Raw genomic sequence first — 7,074 nt, 5'->3', positions numbered from 1 at the left:
GGCAGTGTCAACAAAGGGTACATTGTAAGCCCACATAACAAGTGACAGACAACACCAAAGAGGGCACTTCCTGGTAGACATCTCCTGCGGAGGAATACTCAGCTGTATCTCTTTCAGTGGCTCCTCTTCCAGTGGAAGTGCTACAAGCCTGCCTACCACACATCACAGCTCAGAAATGGATCTGGAAGCCTCTTGCCAACAAGAAGGGATGAGACTTGGACCCTATCAGGGCTGTGACAACCACACAGCAAAGAGGAGGCCTCACTCAGCAACCAGGGCAGGCTCTGGTCACCATACCAACCACATTCCCAGTCAAAGGGATAACAGCCAACACACATGGAAGAAAGACAAAGCAACCAACCATACTAAAAACAAAATTATTAGATGTGCATAGTCTATACAGAAATGCTCCCACTTAAAAAAAAAAACCCTTTAAGACCACAGTAGAAAACTGATACTCCTAAATTCACAAAGCCAGAGAAATATAAGTAAAATGAAGAAGCAGAAGAACCACTCTCAATTAAAAGGACAAGAGAAGTCCCCTGAAAGAGTGAACAACGAGATAGACCTCTACAGTATACCAGATCATGATTTTGAAAAGGGGATGATAAAAGCACTGAAGGAAATAAGAGAGAGTATCAATAGAAATGCAGAATACTATAAAAAGGAAATATGGCAAATGATGTGACTGACAACAACTTAGTTTCCAGAATATATAAACAGCTCATACAACTTGATAACAAAAACAACAACAACAACAACAACAAAAAACAACCCAATCCAAAAATGAACAAAAGATTTAAATAAGCAATTCTCCAGTGAAGACATACAAATGGCCAATAGGCACATGGAAAAGGAACCCTCCTACACTTCTGGTGGGAATGTATTTTGGTGCCGTCGTTATAAAAAGCATTATGGAGATTCCTGAAAAGACTAAAAATAGATTTACCAAATGATCCAGCAATTCCCCTCCTGGGCATGTATCTTGGGGGAATTCTAATTAGAAAAGATACATGCACCCCAATGTTCATAGCAGCACTATTTACAACAGTCAAGACATGGAAACCACCTAAATGTCTATCGACAGATGACTAGATAAAGAAATAGTGGTATATTTATACAACGGAATACTACAATAAAAATAAAAAATTATAAAATAATGCCATTTGCAGCAGCACGGATGGACCTAAAGATCGTCATTCCAAGTAAAGTTAACCACAAAGAGAAAGAAAAATATCATATGATATAATTCATATGTGGAATCCAAAAAAATAAAAAGAAAACACTAATAAACTCATCTACAAAAAAGAAATAGACTCACAGACATAGAAACAATCTTATAGTTACCATGGGAAAGGGGGTGGCCACCGAAGGGATAAATTTGGGAGTTTGAGATTTCCAAATGTTAGCCACTATATATAAAAACAGACGAAAAAAAACCCAAATTTCTTCTGTATAGCACTATATTCAATATCTTGTAGTAATTATAATGAAAAAGAATATGAAAATGAGTATATGTATGTATATGCATAACTGAAACATTATACTATACACCAGAAATTGACACATTGTAAACTGATTAGGCCTCAATAAAAATTTTAAGAAAATTTAAAAAGTAATGCAACAAGCTATGGCAAAAGAAACAAAAACCAAGGCTAAATTATAGTTTTCACAATTCTCCTGTAATTTACTCTCAATTCACGGAACTCTTGCTTTCTACCAAATTGCTAACAAATCTGAATATTTTCATATGTTTTTATGGCTAAAAGCATGATCTCCAGCCTCTCTCAGATAGAAATCTCTAAAACTGAATTCTTGTCAGAGACCTTTATCTATAAATCCTGAATGACTACTAATAATCATAGGCACGTCAAAAATTTTCAGGATCATTTAAGTCCACAATTGTCTTCCTATACTCCCTGTCTAAGCAATGGCTTTATCACAGAGATTCCTGAATCAGAAACATGAAAACTTCTTAGCCCTTGTTCCCACTTATCTAATTGCCACTACATCATATGGATCCCAACTTATCTAACTGACAACTCTTAAATCCTCACCTCTACTCCCACTGCCTCGTCGTTTAAACTCTCACCACAAAAACAAATAACAGCCAAACCAAAAGCCTCACTCTCTTAACTGCTCTCCCTGACTCCAGTAGTATTACTGCCTTCAAATTCATTCTCCACTCAAAGGTCTTCATGACTTTTACAAAATGAAAATCTGAGAATGCTACTCCCTTGCTCTAGTAGCGCCTTTAAAAACAGAGTGTGGGGAGGCAGTATCAATTCAGATCACAAGAGTATATAACTGACATACAATTTCAGCAACAAACATAGATAAGCACAGTACTGGATAAGAAAATAAGCCCAAATCATACAGAAACACTGATGCAAAAAGTTTCCACAAAAGTATTAAATAATGAATGAGATTTATCTAAGGAAAACAAATAAGTTAATACAGACAATCCATTAACAGAATTCATTACACTAAAAAACTACAGAAAAAACTCATATTATAATCTCAACAGATGTAAAAAAGCATTCCTTAATGTTCAATATTCATATTAAACTTATTAGAAAATAAAGATATACAAATGAACTTTCAAATAAAAAACATCAAGAGCAGAAAGGAAAAGAAATTGTTTCTATTTCCTAAGAATATCTTTGTTTAAATAGAAAATCCCAGGAAATCTATGAAACAGCTACAAGAACCAATAAATGAATTTAACAAGATCAGAGGGTTCTTTTAAATTAGCAGCAAGCAACTGGAAAATAAAATGAAGAAAACAATTCAATTTACAGTAATGCCTAGGAACATAAAATGCTTAGAAATAAATCTACGAAAAGGCATCAGTGACTTCTACACAAATGTTTTTGGAGAAATATGTTTAAAGACTTCAGTTAAGTGGAGAGATATATCATGTTCATAGGTTGGGAGACTCAGTATGTCCTAAGATGTCAAGTCTCTTCTAACTGACCTACAGTTTCATATATCAAACAAAATTACAGCAGCCTTTTCAGTATAAATTTCCAAGTTTTTAAAAAATGCATATGAAAGTTAAAATTAAATGTATATTAAAATTAAAATTAAAATTCTAGAGAATAACCAAAGCAGTTTTTAAAATAAAGAAAAAATGGAAGGATTTATTGTAACTGATTTGAAGACTTACAATAAAAATACAGGAATTAAAGCACTTTGATATTGGTAGACAGATACATAGATGAATGTAATAGAACAGAGAATCCAAAAATAGTTGCCAAGGCAATTCAATGGGAAAAGAAAGTCTTTTAACAAAGTGCTGGGTTCCTGGCTATATTTATGGCAGTAATTGAGCAATTACCCAAACTTCACAACATATATAATGTATTAAAAGAGTGGCTTCAATTAGATCATAACTCATAACTTGAACTAGAATTAATAATGAAACTTAAAACTATAAAATCATTTCTTTACAAGTTGGTTATTTCTGGAACAGACAGATGTTACTGTTTTGGTGCTCTGCATCCTTGCTAACTTAGTACAATTACTAACAGTAGTACAAATTCTATGTCAATTATGTCTTATGCCTTAGAAACTCACACAGTACCTCTCCTTTCACACTATCCTCTTACTGTTGACAAAGCATTCCAATGTGTTCTTACACAAGAGAAGAACTTTGGTTATAGGCACCTCTGCCTTATTTCTAAATTTAAAAAAACAGCTCAAGATTTAGTGTTAACTATAATTTGCCGTTATAGATTTTGACAAAAAACAAAAATAAAAAACCTGTCTCAGAATTTCTTTACCTATTTATTAAATAGCCACATCAGTCCTCTTACGTGTGCAGTTTTCATGGTTTATCATTTGCTATTCATCATATTCAATTTATCTGTTTTTGTATTTAAAATAAATCTCCTGTAGGCAGCATATAGTAAGGTCCTGTTATTTTTGCAACCACTCTACCAATCCCTTCCTTTTAATTGGGAGTGTTAAGATAATTACCATTTGATATGGAACAGCTGATGTGGTTGGAGTTGCGTATACCATTCTATTCTTTGTGTTCTGTTTGCCCATTTGTTTTGTTATTGTTGTCATTCCGCTGTTTCCCCTCTCTGGCTTCTTTTGGCTTAAATTTTTCTATTTATCCCTAATACACCTATTTTTGTTTTAGCTTTGTTTGTCATTCTTAAATTTTCATGAACTATTTGAAGTTAGAATTTATCACTTCACATAAAATGTAGGAAGCTTAGAGACAAGTAGGTTCTTTTCTCCCACCAACCATTATGTTATACTTGTCATGTATATTTAATGTACATATATGTTAAAACTTACCAGCCAATATTATATATTTTAACTATTTAAATTAAGTTTAAGAGCTTAAGAGGAAAAAATATTTGGTATTTTATATTTATCCAAATATTTACAATTACTTTGGCCTTTCATTCTTGAAGATCCAAATTGTCCACTAGTACTATTTTATTTCAGCCTGAAGAATCCATTTAGTATCTCTGTATATGTCCAGGCTGCTTGAAGCTTGATTTCCTTGGTTTTCCTTCATCTGAAGATGTTCTCATTCCATATTTGCATAAGAATATTTTCATTAGATATAGACTTCAGTGTTTTAATTTTTTTCTTTTAAAATGTTTCACTGTTTCAACTGACAGTGTTGTTTCACTGCCATTCAATGTTTCTGATGAGAAATCCATGGTCATTTGAATCACTATACCCATGTGTTATGCATTCTGTCATTTTTCTCTCATTGCTTTCAATTTTTTCTTTATTTTATGTCTTTGTCACTTTTATTATGATATGTTTAGGAGTGATTTTCTTTGAATTTATTCTGTTTGTTGTTCACTAACATTTATAGAACACACCACAGCAACAGAGAACACATGTTCTCTTGAAGTTTGCATTTAATATTAACCAAGATAAATCCCATACTGGGACATAAACTTAAGGAAATTTAAAAGAACAGAAATCATGTAATGTGTGCTATGTCATAGTAAGAGATTTAAGTTAAAAATCAATAATATAAAGAAAATTGGAAAATTCCTAATTATTTCAAATTTAAGTAAAACATTTCTAAATATGCCATGAGTAAAAAAGTTCTCAACAAAAATTTTAAAGTACTTTGATGTCAATGAAAATGAAAATGTAACATATCATTTGTAGAATTTAGCTTAAGCATTGCTTAGAGAAAAATTTTTAGAAGCAATTTTTTCTTCTTTTTCTTATTCTTTTAGAAAAGAAGAAATGCTCAAATCGATAATTTAAGCTTTCACTTTAAGAAACTAGAGAAACAATAGAGGATTAAATCCAAAACAATTAGAAGGAATAAATTAAAAAGTTGATATGAAATAAATTAAAACAAAAAGAAAAGAGAAAATCAGTGAAACTGATTTTTGAAAAAAAAAAAAAAAAGTCTGTATAATTAAAGAAACTCTAGCCAAACTGAGCAAGCAAAAAAATGGAGAAGACACAATTAGCAATGTTAGAAATAAAAGGGACATCATTCAGATCACCCAGACATTAAAAGTATAAGATGTTAGTTTCCTATTGTAATAAATTAGCACAGCTTTACTAGCTTAAAACGATAGAAATTGATTTTTTTTTAACAGATCTAGAGGTCAGAAGTCCTAAAATCAGAGTGTCAGCCAGATTACATTCCCTCTGGGGACTCTAAGGAAGAATCTCTTCCCTCATCTTTTCTACCTTCTAGAGGCTGCCTGCTTTCCTTTGGCATCTGCCTCCCTTTTCATGTTGCCTTCTCTCCTCCTGCTTTTGTCTTCATATCACCTTCTCTAATTCTGACTCTTTTGCCTTCCTCTCTCTCTTACAAAAGCTATTAAGATTACACTGGGCCCACCTGGATAATCCAGTATAACCTCCCCATTTTAAGATCCTTAATTTAACCACTCTGGTAAAGTCAATTTTGCCAAGTACGACAGCATCTTCACAGGGTCTAAGAATTAGAATGTGGACATTTGGGGAGGGGAGCATTATTTTGCCCATTATATAAAAGATTCCACAAACAACTCTATGCCCATATTCAACAAATAGCTAAAATGAACAAATTCCACAAAATATACAAATTATGAACACTCACTCTGAAGACATAGATAACCTGAATAGTCTCACATCTACTAAAAAATGGAATTTCTAGTAAAATATTTCCATCAAGGAACTTTGGGCCCAGATGTTTTCAATGGATAAATCTTTCAAACATTTAAGAAAGAAAAATAGCACATCTTCTTCACACCATACCTTTCAGAAAAATGAAAAAAGGAAGGAATACTTCCCAATAAATTTTATGAGGTTAGCATTTCATTAACATCAAAATCAATACAGAAACCAGAAGGATGGAAACTCTAGAGAAACAATACTCATGAACATATACCCCTAAATCTTCACCAACATGTTAATACATCTATTCTAGTAACATTTAAAAAGAAAAACCTTGAAAAATAGTGTTTCACAAGAATGTAATTCAACATGTAACAGAAGAAAATAATAGGATCATCTTAACAGATGCAGAAGCATTTGGAAAATTTTAATATTCACTCAAAAAAAGCAAAGCTCATACCCAGCATTGTATTAAAACTTTTAACCAGTGCTTTAAGGCAATAAAAAGAAGTGAAATTCATCCAGATTAGAAAGGAAGAAATAAAACTATTTCAATTCACATATGACATTGTGTACAAAGAAAATCCATAGAATCTACAATAAATTTAGAGAAGTTGCATGTGAATTTTGCAAAGTTTGCAGGCTACAAGGTGATATTTTAAAATCAATTGCATTTTTATATACTAGCAATAAAGCTCTGAATCCAAATTGTAAAACAAATACCATTTAGAAAGTAACAAAAATAAAATACTAGGGTATAAATTGAACAAAATTTGTATGTAACCTGTATACTGAAAACTAGAAAGCACTGATGACCACAAACAACACCTAAATATTAAGATACGATGTTTTAATTGATTTTAAGATTCAATTTTACTACATTCAGTATAATCCTAGTCAAATCTCAGCATTTTTTAATCTTCTTTAAATTCATATGGAAAGAAAATAATTTTTAAAAATTTGAAGGACTCA

The sequence above is a fragment of the Camelus ferus genome, chromosome 11, assembly GCF_009834535.1.
Source record: "Camelus ferus isolate YT-003-E chromosome 11, BCGSAC_Cfer_1.0, whole genome shotgun sequence".
In the NCBI taxonomy this organism is placed as follows: domain Eukaryota; kingdom Metazoa; phylum Chordata; class Mammalia; order Artiodactyla; family Camelidae; genus Camelus; species Camelus ferus.
This window is presented reverse-complemented; position numbering follows the sequence as displayed.